The sequence below is a fragment of the Triturus cristatus genome, chromosome 1_2 (assembly GCF_964204655.1).
Source record: "Triturus cristatus chromosome 1_2, aTriCri1.1, whole genome shotgun sequence".
NCBI lineage: Eukaryota > Metazoa > Chordata > Amphibia > Caudata > Salamandridae > Triturus > Triturus cristatus.
The window spans coordinates 585,014,611-585,031,862 of NC_140580.1; positions in this window are offsets into that span (position 1 = coordinate 585,014,611).

Below are 17,252 nucleotides of genomic sequence, written 5' to 3' on the forward strand. Positions count from 1 at the left end.
GAAGGCAATATATTTAGAAACTCGCTGTTTTTTTTCTCAATCTTTTCATATTTTAAGGTTGCTAAAAGAAAGGTTACCTTGGGTAGTAATAAACACTTATTAGTGATTGCCATATATATAGTTATTAGTGAGATAACTAATGGACAGATACATCTGGCATTCTAACAATGCATGCAAATTTCGTGCACACAACCTTGGCAATGTCAAAAAGCTAACGCCTCCCCTTGTTCCACCTTAGCACCGCCATTGTGCCTGCCCTAAACTCCGCCCACTGCCGCTTTTGATGAGTACCTGCACTTATTTTTTTCCATTTAAAGCACTGGGTAGAGTATGAGAGAGAGAAAAGCCAGACATGTGACGTATGCTGTTCTAGAAAGGAAAGAAAAGTAAAACAGAACAGGAATGTGGCAAAACAGTAATTTAAATTCAACAAACTGACTTCCGGCTCAGTGGAGGGCCTAGGACTGACTAGTCACGGAGTCTTAATTCCCCCTCCGCCCTCCAAAGCAGATTCGATGCACACAATCTCAGTGTAAGGAGCAAACACTGTTAGACCTTTGAGCATGTCCCAACTGAATTGTGCGAACTTAGGAAAGGAAACACATAAGAAATAATATTAATAATAGTCATGTGGGTGTAATGTTCATGATTCCCTCCAAAGTGCCTTGGTGCTTTGCAGAGTTTATAACAGAACTACCATTGCATAATAGACCATGTACTCTATGTCGTAAGGCTATGAAGGCTAAGATGCAGAGTCTGGCACACTAGGATTCACACCTGTGAAATACAGAGCATTCAAGGAATCCACAGGAGACACTGAACATCCACTGACTTACCTCACTGAGTAAAGGTGAAAAGAATATGCCTATTCCTTGCACGTTTAAGTCTCAGCATCTAGAAACGCAGTCAGTAGGTGGTGACGTTAGCTGTAAAATGTATTATATGTATATCTTTATTTATTTTTACTAAAGGACAGTGCTCGTTTCCTCCTTCGTATTGTTCTTGCTTGAGTCTCTACTGAATCAACTGCCTCCACCCCCCCCGCTGCGCCTTGGTCTCCCTTCCTTTTAGAAAGGCGAGGCCGGCATCGGCCACGCAGAAGGTATGGCGGGCGTGCCGGCCCCCGATTACCATGATGACGCGACAGGTGCGCCCCCGCCATTAATTGGTCAAGGTCTGGGGGCGTGACCCGGAAGTGATTGAAAGCACTTCTGGGTCACGCACTTTGGCTAACGCCAGACCAGTTAGAACTGGCTTGGCTGGAATCCGGGCAATAAAAGGCTGGGGAGCGGCAGAGTCTGCCTCTTTGCTTGCCGCTCCCTCAGCCTGCCACTAGTCATACCAGCCTCGCTAGGAGGCTGTAATTTAATTTCTGTTTTCTTTTTCAGATCATAGTGTTGGAGGGTCCCATCGGTGCCGGTGATTGGTGGATCTCCGGTGGCCTCGCGCCAAGGGCTTTATTCATCGTGTTTGGGATTGCAGGACTGCGCATCAGGCTTTGGGGTGCCGCGCCAACTGATATCGCGAGTAGTTAGTCTGCCGCCATTGATAGCATTGCCATCAGTTTAGATGTTGCAGACTAAGTAGTGCGTTTTGGGGTGAATCTCCTTTCCGCTTTTAAGCTGGTTGGAGTTTGAAGTAGCAATGCATCTGCAACAATCTGTAGGAGTTGTTCTAAATGCTATAGTATTTTCATGGACAGCGTTTGCCCGCTGCCTCATCTCCCGGTGGCTGGGAGATGAGAACTTTGAAATAAAAGAACTTGAGCGCATGGGTAAGGAGGGTGACTGGGGGCTTGTATAGGTATCTTCCTAGACTCTTACTATCATTTGCGATTCCTGGTGTTTCACCGTAGCGGCGGGCAAAGCGGCCGATCGTTGCCGTGCGGTTGATTGAGGCCCGATAGAGAGGAGCGCCTCCATCAATGCGGGCTGCAGGGCGGCTTGACCACGGGGCGCCTTCCCCAGGTTGCTGAAGTGTACATTACATCGCGCGAGGGTTATGGTGATAAAAGAGCGCGTTAAATTAAAGGAGCGTTTGCCACGAGGTTGCATCGGTTGTTGCATTGAACGGACGAACTGTGATTTTGGGAGTGCGTCATTTAACAAGTGCCTGCTGGTCATTGGGCGACTCACGGTGGCCTAAGATTAAGGTCTTTGACTCTTACTCTCAAGTTCGAGTGTTCGATACCTGGTGTTTCAATGTATCTTTTCTTCAAGACTAAAATGTTGGGAAAATAGCGTATTTATTAAGGAGCGCTTACTGCGAGGTTGCATTGCACGCTATAGCAAGGGGATCAGCTGCTATTGCATGGAACGGATGAGCTGTTCTTTGGAGCATGTCCTTTAACAAGCACTTGCTGATCCTTTGGAGAGTCACTGTGGCATAATACTTAAGGTCTTAGACTCTTACTCTCAAGGTTTTAGTGTTCGATTCCAGGTGTTGCAATATAGCTGTTCCTTCAATTAAAGATGTATGCAATAGTAATTTAGTTGACAAAAATGTGGGCAAACATTTTGAAAAAGAGATGGGGTCAGCCTTAACAAGGTTTAAGCGAATCTTGAGGCAGGTTTGGGTATCGCGATTTCCTGCCGTTGGTTGCCTTGTATTACTGCACCCAGCGTGACCAATCGTTTTGTCTTCGATTAAGATAGCGCGCTCTTGTGGGCAAGTTAAAAACGCAGGGGTATTGTTGACGGTGTGGAGGTGGGACATCTGAGCAGACATGTTGGGGCGGTGTATTCCCCATAGTGTTAGCACCACATTTAGATGGTTCTGGGGGTCAGGGGCTGGGCAGATTACGTTTTATGAAAGCGCTGATGACTTTTGAAAGGTCTTTGGTAAAAAATCTGGGGAGCGCTATTGGGCAATGTTCTACCGATTGTTTTAGCACCGTGTTTTAGGCTCATGTGGGAATCAAGGGCTGTTCATGGTACGTTTACTTATCAAGCCAGTTTTTCCTGGATCATGGGAGGCACGGCTGCTCCTCAGCCTCTCCGGAGGCATCACCCGACCTTTTTTCTTGCTCTATTCTAGGTTACAAGGAACTGGGTTCAGCGCGGGGTGCACAGCCCTGTCATTAAAAGAATCACGTCGTTGGTTCTTGATCATCGGAGGACAGAAGAGGCCAGAAGTTGCTGCGTGAGCCGAGCGGATGGGCCGGCGCAGGATCAGTGTCGCCAATGGAGAAGGGATCAGCTGTGATGCGCCTCCCGGGTTACTCAGCTGCTGTTTCAACGTAGGTGAACATGCGCTGATAGCGTATGGTGATATAAGGTTTGATACCCCTGTTGGTGGTAATAAGAATGCGATGTTGAAGGTTTTTTGCATCAGCAGTTGGAATGTTTAAAACTACAAGTGTCAAGACACCTTAAAACGAATTTGCCATTGTCAACAATGTACTTGCAACATCGGAAGCGTTTATTGGCCCGTAGCTCATTGGTGCGTGTTATTATGGCACTGTATTACATGTGCTTGATAGTGGGTTACTCCTAAGGGGTGTGTAAATGTTAAGGTTTCTGCAGCTATACTGTGCACTTACTCTTGGCTATGATGGGCATGGCTGACTTTCCCTTCATGATTTTAGCCACAACTTGTCTTAACTATTGCTTCAAAATGAACTTTTAAGCACCACGAACAATAGGTGATAACGACACCCACAGTAGATTGAATACTGCTAATTCGTCAGCAACAATCCCACAAGTCACTGAGCCTTTCAGACTTTTTTTTAGTAAGTTAATGGTTATTAACTGGGACACCAAATGCTAAGCAATTGCCACTTGCAAACATTGTCAAGTGGCTCTGTTAGGTGTACATTACATCAAAGTGTCTGTGTTTTATGACTAGAACTGGTTGTCTGATCGCTAGAAGGGAGCCAGTTTCTGAGCTGTCCTGATGGTGGCAGCTATGGTACATGACTGACACAGGAGGCCTTAATTTCAAAGGAGTTTTGGACAGCATCCATGTGGCACCAGTGCTGCTTCGAAATAACTCAAGTACTTATGGCGCAGGCACTATGTTGTTCAGCTTTCAACAGAGCACAAAGCCCACGCCGCTTGGTTCTAATAGCCCACATTTAGCCAGCGGATCACACTTCCTACATCTACTTTAACACTGAGAAACCCTTAGCTGTATTCCAGGCAATTGCAGACGCAATGATATTACAGGACTTGTCCATCTGTAAAATATAGTATTACAAGTACACTAAATAACACTGTAGGAAGCTGTGTTAAGGGAAGTTAAGGGCATCTGCATTTAATATGGAGGAAAAGTATGCAGTGCCTGGCACAGTGTAGTATGAGTCAGTTTTTTGTTTCTTGGGTGTCAGCCAGAACATTCCTACAAGGTGGAACAACCTGGTAATGGGTGCTCTGCTAGGCTGTCACAATGGAAAGGCTGATTTCTAATGTTCCTCATGCAGTACAACTGGGGCGCTGCTCTTATGGGTGGTTTATGTTGAGGGTGCGTTCAGATTGTGACGTGCCTAAGTTTGAGAGTGGCAAATGTTTAAAGTGATACTGACTAGCCAAAAAACAGAACCTGGGTGAGGGTGCTTTTGAAGCGTTCGCTTCTGACTCATAATTTGCAGACCTTGTTTCTGTGGGTTATAGGTTTTGGGCACTTTGCCGCTATTGATCAGTGGTAATAATGCATATGCCCTCTGTGGAAATTTGTATTTGTATTTTGTATTTGTAGTTGAATTTATAAGGCGCACAGCTACCCACAAGGGGTCTCCCGGCGCCGATCAATTAGTGATTACCCAAAGCAGATGTTAATGAGAAAAAAGCCAGGTTTTAAGGTCCTTACGGAATTTCAGCAGAGATGGTTCAATTTTCAGCGAGACCGGGAGAGAATTCCACAGTCTAGGGGCAACACAAGAAAAAGAGCAGCCGCCGATTCTTGTCAATTTGAAACTGGGGATCAGAAAGTTGCCCTGAGCTGATGATCTGAGGGGGCGGGGTGGCAAGTATGGTTGAACCAAGGCCTTGAGATAGCCTGGAGCCGACCCTAGCTTGATTTTATGTAAAAAGCAAAGGGCCTTACATTTAACGCGGTTTGTTATGCGGAGCCAATGAAGGTCTTTGAGAAAGGGAGAGATTGGCGAACTCCACGGGACTTTACAAAGGAGGCGCACGGCTGAGTTCTGTATTAGCTGAAGTCTCCTCTGGACCTCCTGTGTAACCCCAAGGTAGAGCACATTGCCGTAGTCCAGGCGAGAAGTGACTAACGCCTGGACCACCTGGCGTCTTGTGCCCACCGGGAGCATCCACAGAATTTTGCGGAGCCACCCTAAGATGGAAAAACAGGTGGCTGCTACCTTAGCCACTTGATGTCGCATAGAGAGAGATTCATCTATGACAAAGCCAAGATTGCGAACCTGGGTCACTGGAAGAGGGAGTGGGCCCATTTCAGCCGGCCAATGTGTAGGGCCCCAGAGGTGCTTTTGTTTACCCAAAATAAGCACCTCGGTCTTGTCACCGTTTAATTTCAGGAGATTCGCCTGCATCCATTCTGCCACTCGGCTAAGTCCAAATTTAAGAGCAGATGAAGTATTGGCTGCGGCCGGTGAAAGGGAAAAGAGGATCTGGGTATCATCGGCGTATGAGGAGAAGGAAAGACCAAGGTCTTCCATGATGGTAGCTAGAGGTCTCACGTAGATATTAAAGAGCATGGGGCTCAGTGAAGACCCCTGTGGGACCCCATGCGCCGATGAACGAACAGAAGAAGAAGAACCAGAAGAAACAACCTGAAAGGTGCGACGATCTAGAAAAGAGGCCAGCCAAGCAAGAGCAGGGCCGGTCACTCCAGCCGTTCTCAAGGCTCTCAGAAGAGTTGAATGTGAGACCGTATCGAATGCGGCGCTTAAATCTAAAAGAATAAGCGCAGCAGTTTCGCCATGGTCAAGGCGAGAGCGTAGGTTCTCAGTGACCCCCAAAAGGGTCGTTTCGGTAGAAAAATGGGAGCGGAAGCCCAATTGGGAAGGATGTAGAAAACCTATGGACTCAACATGAGATGTAAGATGTAGATTAATGTGTCTTTCCAGAATTTTAGAGAACGTAGGCAGTAAGGAGATAGGTCGAAAATTGGCAAGTGTCTTGGGGTCTGCACCGGGTTTTTTCAAGAGTGGCACAACCAAAGCTCTTTTTCATTCATCTGGGACTATGGATTCACGTAAAGAGGAATTGAGGAGTTCTTGGATGATTAGTAGAACATCTGTGGAAAGTTGTCGAAGAATGTTCACGGGAAGTGGGTCAAGAGGGGAGCCTGAGTTGACCTTAGTTAAGCAGGCGAGTAACGAGTCGGAATCCAACAGGGGCCATTCCGAGATTAGAGTCACCTGGGGTGACGGATTCAATGGGGACCAGGTAGAGGGGTCAGGAAAGGGTGAAGGGGAGGTACGGGACAGGGCAGTGTGAATAATTTCGACTTTGGAAATAAAGAAGTCAGCTATTTCATTACATTCCACTGCCCCTAGGATAGGTGGAGTGGGACCAGTCTTAGAACCAGCTAGCTTCTTAACCATGGAGAAGAGGGCTTTCGGCCGATTAATGGCCTTTTCAATAGTTTGTGAAACAAACCGAGCTTTAGCCTTTCGGCAGGCTTGATGGTAATGCCTGAGTGCTGCGCGATAGATTAGTTTATCATTCGGGGCATAGAATTTGCGCCAAGACCTCTCCAGGTGTTTGCATTTAGATTTAGATGCTTTCAGGGCGTCTGTAAACCAAGGGGCAGGAGCGAGATGCGGAGTTGGTGGCCTGGGACGTACTGGCAGATGGTGATTGATGTTAGCGGTTAGCCAGTGAGATACTTCTTGAGCTAAGGCGGTGCATCCACTATTAATATCAGGGCAGCTGGCCATAAGAGAGGTGTTGATGGCCGAGATATTTAGCTTGGACCAGGCTCTGCGACTATTCCTGGTGCCAAGAAGAGACATATACTTTGTCAGAACAGCAGGCAAAGTGAAATAAATGGCATAGTGATCAGACCAATCAAGGGGGAGGGCAGGGGAGGTACAATCAAACGAAATGTTGGAGATGACAGGGTCAAGTAAGTGGCCTGCCTGATGGGTTGGGCCTTGGTTGCGAAGTGATAGGTTAATAGCCTCGCAATCTGATAGAAATGTTCTACTAAGACTGTTCTGTGGGTCCTCTAAATGGAGATTTAAATCTCCCAAGATGGTGAAATTTGCTGCCTTCATTGCATGGGGGGCTACGGAGTCAGCAAATGAGGTTAGCCATTGTGTAGGTTTGTCAGGAAGGCGGTAGATAAGTAAACCTGATAGCGTCAATCGAGGGGAAACTGCTATCTTGAAAAAAGCAGCTTCGAAGTGTGGGAGGGGAACAGCACCCAAAGAACAACAGAAGGTGTCTTTAAAGATGATCGCGATCCCCCCACCTTTCCCCGTGGCTCTGTCTAGCCTAACTATGACATAACCTGGCGGCAAAGCACAAGCTACGTCAGGGCCAGAGCTAGCATGGAGCCAGGTTTCCGTTAGGAAGAGGGCATCTGGCTGGGTGGAGGACAATAAGTCGAAAATATGGTCTCTATTTTTGGGCAAGGAACGACAATTAATGCTCCAGAACTTATAGAGAGAAATTGATGGCCCTAAAGTAGCTGTATGACCAGAGAAAGCAAAGTTACAAAGCGAGCATTTTGATAATGCTTTAAGCGAGCAGTCAAGAGGTGAACAAGAAGGAGATGTGTTGTTAAAGCTATGAAGCTCCTCAGAGGAGTAGGAGACCAAGCAGCCAGATGAACGCCCAGAATGGGCAGAATGGCGGACCGCCGAGCGCCTCAGGGCGCGGACGGGCGCAGACGGGCTTGCCTTAGGCGTGCCGTCGGCGCGCCCGCTGCGCTCGCCCGCTGCGCGGTCGAGAAGTGGCGTCTATTATATAGGAGTAGGAGAGGGAGGGACTCATCCCAGCACAGGTGCGTGTAGCCAGTCAAACCCCCAGCGTCGGCAAGCCCTGCCTCCAACGCGTCAGATTCGAGTCGTCTGCGCGAGGAGCGGGCAATGGATGCAGCGGTGGCGGGTAAGTGTAAAGCTAGCAATTTTAAAACACAAAGTGTAAGCAGCATAAAACACACAGAGTAAGCAAACAATTTAAAAACTTCTAGCAGTCAAACCTCCGGCTTCCGCATCAGAGGAGTCACTAATCAATCTAAGCGAGCAGGGAGGGGAGAGAATAAGTAGACAAATGGGCGGGACTCGTCCCAGCACAGGTGCGTGTAGCCAGTCAAACCCCCAGCGTCGTCAAGCCCTGCCTCCAACGCGTCAGATTCGAGTCGTCTGCGCGAGGAGCGGGCAGTGGATGCAGCGGTGGCGGGTAAGTGTAAAGCTAGCAATTTTAAAACACAAAGTGTAAGCGGAATAAAACACACAGAGTAAGCAAACAATTTAAAAACTTCTAGCAGTCAAACCTCCGGCTTCCGCCTCAGAGGAGTCACTAAATCAATCTAAGCGAGCAGGGAGGGGAGAGAATAAGTAGACAAATGGGCGGGACTCGTCCCAGCACAGGTACGTGTAGCCAGTCAAACCCCCAGCGTCGGCAAGCCCTGCCTCCAACGCGTCAGATTCGAGTCGTCTGCGCAAATTATGACGGTGACTCGATTTCCTATGGTTGACGTATTTGATTTACTGGTAAATCTCTTGGAAATACATGGGTGTGTGCCATGGCCTGTAAGCCAAATGCTACTAGTGGGCTTGCACCACCGGTTGTGCCACCCGCAGGGGTAGCCCTGTAACTGTATGTCAGACCTATTATTGTAGGGTCTGTGCACGCAGTGGAAGAAATTGCCATGTGGGCCCAAACCTTCTTTTCTTTACATATAAGTTACCTCTAGGGTAGGCTCCAGGATTCCACATTGGGTGACATTACTTACTGAGGGAGTTATGCTTAGCATATTACAGCAAGTGATTTACATGGTTTTGAGGTCAGACCTACTTGGCACTGGCCTCGGTGAGGGTCACTCAAGTATACTTTCAATGCTTATGGCATCAAAACAGTACATCCCAGGCCTTGTTGTCACACCATCAAGGGTATCCCTGCGCTCGGTGCGGTGGTACTTAGGAATTAGGGGTCTGTATCAAAAGCCCTAGGCACCATTTGCAGGTACACGTAAGCTTTAGGAGTGCGTTATGTCACACGGTGCCTCTGCACCGGTCCGCTTATACACGTATGCATTGTATGCCGGGGTCTGCCACACAGTATATATACACCTTCGTGTTCATACACGTATGCACAATAATGTATTGTATCATACAGTACCGCTGCACCCATGTGCCGGTGCACTTGTACCTTGGATATCCGTGTGGCGTCACACGGTACCGTCGCACCCCTGTGCGTGTACAATGTGGCATTATATGCCTAGGGTTTGTCACGCGGTATCTCTGCACCCTTGTGCCTGTGCACTTACACAGTAAGATGTCCAGGCGGGGTCACACATTACTGGCGTCCTTGGGCCTATAAGATTAAGCAGGCTATTCTTGTGTTGTCGCACTGGACCAACTCCCCCTGGGGCTGGTTCACATTTGGGGCATTTGGATGCCTATGTTGTCAGACAGTACCTGTGAACCATTGGGTGCGAACAGTATCTAAGCACCCTAAGCTGGGGGTGTGTGGGGAAAGGGGGGGTACAGTCTCACGAAGTAGCACTGACTTGTAATTTGTGTTTGGTCATCTAAAAGCAAAAGGCACTAATCATTGATGTTTGATTTTCATTTATGTATGACTGCATCCACACCTGATGCCTGGGAAGTGCTCCACACTGCTATGACTGTAGACAACCAAGGGGACTGGTAGATCCGAAACGTGAGTGGCGAGCGACGGCATCAAGTGTGATGGGCGATCAATTCAAGGGTTCAATCGGTGCCAACATGAGACGGTGCGGCCCATGCACGATAGAAGTTGAAGTGTATAGGTGTGTCAACCATTTGTTGTTGTCATTTGTGGTAAGCTAGCAGTACGCTGCCTTACAGGTGTATACCTTGCCAGCTTGACCGGAACACAGGTATTATGGGTGGATGCGACACATCAACACCCTTGTCGTGAAACGGTTATCTGCCATTACGGCGCCTGTGCTCGCAGGCGCCTTTGTAGCGGACACTGCGCAGAGATGCTCCGTAGTAGGAGGATAGGCTTGCACAGCGCCTATTCCAGAACATAGTGGTCAGGTGTAGGTAGTTCACGGTTTCCATGATATGCTTATGGGAGGGTGTGGGGCCTCTGGGGGACTCCTTGGGTAGCCTTACAATGGTACAGTTGCACCAGCAATGAGTAGCATTGTCTGGGGCAACGTGATTATCCGGCGCACCGTGATGCTATCGTTTGAGGCCAGGTAGTGGCTCCAAGACGGTATGTCAAGTTCCAATGAGTAAGCCAGTCCTAGCATTATTATCCTTCAACTTGGGAATGACTGGGTAAAATATTCCTCAACACCCCTAGTCATTAAATGGGATTTCTGCCATTAAGGTGCCTGTGCTCACAGGTGCCATCACAGCGGTCACGGTGCGTTGTTGGGATGCTCCATAGTAGGGGCAGCAGCCTACACAGAACCTATCCCAGAACATAATGGTCAGGTGTAGGTGGTTCATGGATTCCATGATATGCTTATGGGAAATTTTGGGGGCCTGTAGGGCACTACCAGGGTAGTCTTCCAATGGTGCAGTTACATCGGCTACACTTGGGGGGGGGGGGGGAGGGCTGACTGTACGCCTGGGTAGAATGGTAGTAACACTACTCACTGAAGTGGTAGGGTCGACACGTCTATGCTCCAGCTACACCTCGGCAGAGACTGCAGAGCTTCCAATAGAGGGGAAGGGAACCTGAGAGGGCATGGAGCCACTCGACAAAATTATTAGCAAACTGGAAGGCTAGCTAGGGTTTTACACCTGCAGACTATAGAAAGTAAGGAAGGAAATCTTCAGGGAGAATCTTCTTGCCTAGTCAGTGAGGTGTAGGGACAAGACATGACCTTTCTGGGTGGTTTTTGGGGGGGGCCTGATAGTCGGGCAACTATGCAGGCCTGTGGGGGTAAGGTCATGATTGGTGAGCAGTAAATTGAAGGTCCTTAGAGGGCGGCGCCATTCTTGAATGGGGTCGCCTAAGGGGGAGGGACAAGTGGTCTCTCCTAGAACTCCTGGGGCAGTTACAGCCGGTTGGCTGGATGGGTGTGGGGGAGGGGGAGTTACGCTTTCCGGTAAGCTGCTTGGCCACCCCGCACATGCACAATGGCGCAAATAAACGGCACATAACTGCAAGGGCCCCCCTATGGAGATAATCTACAGGGCGTACGGGGATGACCTGGGGGAAGGGGGGGGGGGGAAGTACCCACACGGGGAACGGGCCCTCTGCGCATGCGCACTCCAGTTGGAGGGCGGGCATAAGGGCGTACGGGGGTGACCTGGGGGGGGGGGAAGTACCCCTCATGGTGAACGGGCCCCCTGCGCATGCGCACTCCAGTTGGAGTGCGTGCATAATAGGATAAGGATCTGGCGCCAGTTTCTGACCTTGCCGTAGGCTCACAATAGGGATACGCAGAAAATAAAAATAATTAAATATTGTTATTATGATTATTGAGGATGGTATGTTTAGGTTTGGATAGAAAAACCTTGTATTAGAGATATGTTAAGGTTAGACATCTGCACCTACCAATGTAATCAATGTAATGTAATGTAATGGTTTTCTGCGTATTGTGTAAATATTGTATATTAAATTTGTTTTAAAAATGTTATGTAAATAAATACGGCCGGGGGGTTTACAATCCCCTAATCCAAAATTCTTCTCATGTGATCTTGATATTGACAAGGGAAGAGGGGGTCTAGGTAGTACCTGGCCATATAGAAAGGCGGGGCCGGCATCGGCCACGCCGAAGGTATGGCGGGCGTGCCGGCCCCCGATGACCATACCGGGGCGGGCCTGTCGCGCGCTTTGATGACGCGACAGGTGCACCCCCGCCATTAATTGGTCAAGGTCTGGGGGCGTGACCCAGAAGTGATTGAAAGCACTTCCGGGTCACGCACTTTGGCTAACAGGCCAGTTAGAACTGGCCTGGCTGGAATCTGGGCAATAAAAGGCTGGGGAGCGGCAGAGTCTGCCTCTTTGCTCGCCGCTCCCTCAGCCTGCCACTAGTCGTACCAGCCTCGCTAGGAGGCTGTAATTTAATTTCCCCACTCACCGTCCCCTAAAAGCAGGGTTTACAGGGTGTATTGTTAGGAATTTGTATTTTCAGGTTGAAATGATTATGTTTATCATATGTATGATGAATTTTCTTTCCCATTGTATTATGAGGTTTTGTCCTTACACAGTTTGCGTAGTCGTATTTTAATGCTATTCCTTGGTCAGGCGGTAAGGTCATGATTGGTGAGCAGTAAATTGAAGGTCCTTAGGGGGCGGCGCCATTCTTGAATGGGTTCGCCGAAGGGGGAGGGACAAGTGGTCTCTCCTGGAACTCCTGGGCAGTTACAGCCGGTCGGCTGGATGGGTGCGGGGGAGGGGGAGTTACGCTTTCCGGTAGGCTGCTTGGCCACCCCGCACGTGCACAATGGCGCAAATAAACGGCGCATAACTGCAAGGGCCTCATTATGGAGATAATCTACAGGGCGTACGGGGGTGACCGGGGGGGGTGGGAAGTACCCTTCATGGTGAACAGGTCCCCTGCGCATGCGCACTCCGGTTGGAGTGCGTGCATTATAGGATAAGGATCTGGCACCAGTTATTGACCTTGCCGTAGGCTCACAATAGGGATACGCAGAAAATAAAAATAATTAAATATTGTTATTATGATTATTGATGATGGTATGTTTAGATTCGGATAGAAAAACCTTGTATTAGAGATATGTTAAGGTTAGCCATCTGACATCTGCACCTACCAATGTAATCAATGTAATGTAATGGTTTTCTGCGTATTGTGTAAATATTGTATATTAAATTGGTTTTAAAAATGTTATGTAAATAAATACGGCCGGGGGGGGGTTTACGATCCCCTAATCCAAAATTCTTCTCATGTAATCTTGCTATTGACAAGGGAAGAGGGGATCTATGTAGTACCTGGCCATACCATCTTTATCCTAGCCCCACCCAGAACTGTTCACATCGCCTTCTGACCTTCAAGCCGGTTTCTCTTATCTCTACGTTACCTCTTTCCACACAGCTAGCGCTGCTGTCCCCCCAGGCTCCCAGCTCGGCGCTGCCCTCCCTGTGCTCGGCAGCCTTTGACCTTCCCCGACTCATTTGCCTTCAGCAGCTTTCTCACCTCCACCCGCAACTGCTCGTGTTGTTTCCGCCTCTTGCCTCTGACGCCTGCCATCACGTCCCCTCTAGATTTGACCATTCCCAATGTCACGCTGGCCGTGTTCTCCCCTGCCCCCCCCCCCCCGATCACAGCGCCTGTTTTAAGTTTGTCCTGTGTATGTCGCGGACAATCGCCCTCTACTCATACCCGACACCGCAGCACACGCTGGCCACATCCCCTGCCTCTCAGCCGGGTGCTGGCTGCAGGTGCCCCCTTGTCTGTGCTCTCAGGCATGTGAATCCCCCTGACCACGGATGCCCGTGAACCGTGCTGCAGTGACTGCTTTCTCACCTACACAACCACCCCCCCCCCCTTGCCTTTGCACCCCTCTAGCCTGTCACTGTAGTTAATCATTCCCCTCCACGTGCTCTCTCACCCTTCTGTTCAAACACACACTCGTCGCCATTCGATCCACGCGCTTATCCGCTAGCAGCACCTCCTACCCTGTCATTTCTGGGTTTGGACCGTCGAGAGATCACTCGTACCTGGCTCAGCAGAGCTCTAGATGAGCGCTCGTATATTAAAACGTTTCCGTCGTTTCTTAAGTTGATGTCCGTCTGTTTCCCACATGTGGTGACAGAGAAGGAGAGCAGGGGGAAAATACATTTGTTTTCACTAGGACAGAAAGTGGAACGCTGCCACTTACCTTCTGCTTTCTTAGTATCAACTTCACCTTTCATAGTAAATTTCATGCCATTACTTTATCATCAGCCCTACTGGCTCAATGGAAGGGTAACCTCCCTGATAAGATTGTGCCTGCACCCACTCACCTTTCTGTTTGTGACGTGAGGATCCCGCATGCAGGAGAGCTGCCATCTGGAGACCCACTGCGGCAGCAGGCATGAGTGAGCGGTGTTGCACCGTGGCAACAGGCATGAGGGAGTGGCTTTGCACCGTGGCAGCAGGCTTGAGGGAGCGGTGTTGCACCGTGGCAGCAGGCATGAGGGAGTGGTGATGTGCCTGCTGCCACGGTGCGAGGGAGTGGCTTTGCACTGTGGCAGCAGGCACGAGGGAGTGGCTTTGCACTGTGGCAGCAGGCATGAGGGAGCGGTGTAGCACTCTGGCAGCAGGCATGAGGGACTGGTGTTGTACTGTGGCAGCAGGCATGAGGGAGTGATGTTGCACTGTGGCAGCAGGCATGAGGGAGTAATGTTGCGCTGTGGCAGCAGGCAAGATGCAGTGATGTTGCACTGTGGCAGCAGGCATGAGGGAGTGATGTTGCACTGTGGCAGCAGGCATGAGGGAGTGGTGTTGCACCGTGGCAGCAGGCATGAAGGAGTGATTTTGCACTGTGGCAGCAGGCACGAGACAGTAATGTTGCACTGTGGCAGAAGTCATGAAGGAGTATCTTTGCAATGTGGCGGCATGAGGGAGTGATGATGCACTGTGGCAGCAGGCATAAGGGAGTGGTGTTGCACTGTGGCAGCAGGCATGAGGAAGTGGTGTTGCACTGTGGCAGTAGGCATGAGGGAGTGATGTTGCTCAGTGGCAGCAGGCATGAGGGAGTCTTGTTGCACTATGGTAGCAGGCATGAGAGTGCTGTTGCACAGTGGCAGCAGGCATGAGGGAGTGGTGTTGTACAGTGGCAGCAGGAACGATGCAGTGATGTTGCACTGTGGCAGCAGGCATGAGGGAGTCTCTTTGCAATGTGGAGGCATGAGGGAGTGATGTTGCACTGTGGCAGCAGGCATGAGGGAGTGGTGTTGCACCGTGGCAGCAGGCACGATGCAATGATTTTGCACTGTGGCAGCAGGCATGAGAGAGTGGTGTTGTACTGTGGCAGCAGGCACGATGCAGTGATGTTTCACTGTGGCAGCAGCATGAGGGAGTATCTTTGCAAGGTGGAGGCATGAGGGAGTGATGTTGCACTGTGGCAGCAGGCATAAGGGAGTGGTGTTGCACTGTGGCAGCGGGTATGAAAGTGATGTTGCACAGTGGCAGCAGGCATGAGGGAGTGGTGTTGCACTGTGGCAGCAGGCACGATGCAGTGATTTTGCACTGTGGCAGTAGGCATGAGGGAGTGGTGTTGTACAGTGGCAGCAGGCATGAGGGAGTGGTGTTGCACTGTGGCAGCAGGCATGAGGGAGTGGTGTTGCACTGTAGCAGAAGGCATGAGAGCGTGATGTTGCACTGTGGCAGCAGCGTGAGGGAGTGGTGTTGCACTGTGGCACCAGGCATGAGGGAGTGGTGTTGCACAGGCATGAGTGATGTTGCACAGTGGCAGCACGCACGAGGGAGTGATGTTGCACTGTAAGTAAGCATGATTAAACAGTGTCGTTTACAAGATGTCATCCCATTGCTCAAGACTTTGACAGACATGTACAATGGGGATCACCGCCTTTAATAGAGCTGCTTTATTCATGTGGGCGAAAAATAAGCGGGTTACACTTACTGGGCAGTGGCGTAAGGTGCATACAATCCAGAAGGAAGACAGTAGATCCCAGTGCTTGCAACTCACCTATCAGACAAGCATTGGCATAGCCAATAGGTCTCGCCTTTGGGACCTTATAAGTGTTTAGCCATGCCACAGTTGCATAACTATATACTTATAAGGTCCCAAAAGCGACACCTATTGACTATGCAAAGCGGCCGTGCGGCCGCGAAAGTGAAAGTGATTGCGATCACGCTCAAACATCAAAGCGGAAGTGAAAGTAATCACGGTAAAGCGCGGCGCTCGCGCCCACGCACATGCACTGTACCTCTAGGCTGGCCTGGTAGCACTTTTTGGAGCCCTCTAAATAAGTCTCGCCAGACCAGCGCATGCGCTCGGTCAGGCGAGACCTAAAAAAGAAAGTGAGCGAAAGGAAGTGTGGAGAGGAGAGAGAATAGTGGAGTAATTAGTCTTTGTATCAGGCATCAACAGAACAATCGGGCTCTCCGCAGTGAGACATAAAGGGACATTGCTAATGCCAACAAACAAGAGGAGCAATTGGGGGGGGGGGGGGGGGTTACGTCCAAGCGGGTGGCCAGGAAGGACGTGTTAAAGTTTAAAAGAACAAGAGACCTGGCTACCAATTTTAGTTGCTGCCATTTATTTCAGCAGACTAAAAGCCCATACATTTAGTCTTTGGGCCTAAATAATAATTTCTCCATGATTTACAGTTTTAGAAACAACTTTTTATGAAACATTTCAATCTTGGCTGAGACATTTAAAGATACATAGCTCAAAAAGTGCTAATATACATTAAACAAACACTTGTGAAAGTGAAAAAAAATAAAGAACAAGAACATAAATTCAGTACGTTACAATCAATTGTGAGAAATTACACCAGCATGTCTTGAAACACATTACTAAGATAATGAGCACTCTCATAGGGGCAACAGACTGATTAAGGAATATAATAAAATGGCACACACTTATGGAAAGAATAAGAGAGGGGACTTACATGAAAGATAGCTTGCCAATATGTTATCTAAATGTGCTACAACTGGTAAATGCCCATCTGAATTATCTAAGGGAAGGAAACATACAACCAGAGTATTCCAGGTGTGGATGAGTTGGAAAGAAAATGGGGAGACCAGGATAAAAAGATCACAAACACTTTGCAAAAAGGGGTTTGATGTGAGAAGGGGGCGGGTGTTACTAGGACCAGTAGGTCAATTTCCTTAGTTAAAACTGCCTGAAGGGATAAAAGTTTCCAAAAACTGGAGAATGCATATTCTGAAATGTTAGTAAATTCATTTCTTGTAGGTCGCCACCAGAAAATGTTCTGTAAGGAGATATTTCAGATAATTCTCAGAAAACCAAATTAGAATAGGCATCTTCAGAACTGGACTTAAAGAAGAAATCTTGGAAAATAGCCTGGAGATTAAGTTGCAAACCTCAATATCTTAATGGGTGTCTTGTGAAATAGTTTTACTTTTTTTATTTGAATCTCCAAGTTAGTAGTATTTTGGGTGTTAGCATAACATAATTTTCACTAGTTGGAAGTCAATCTTCAGGTTGTCATTTAAATTAA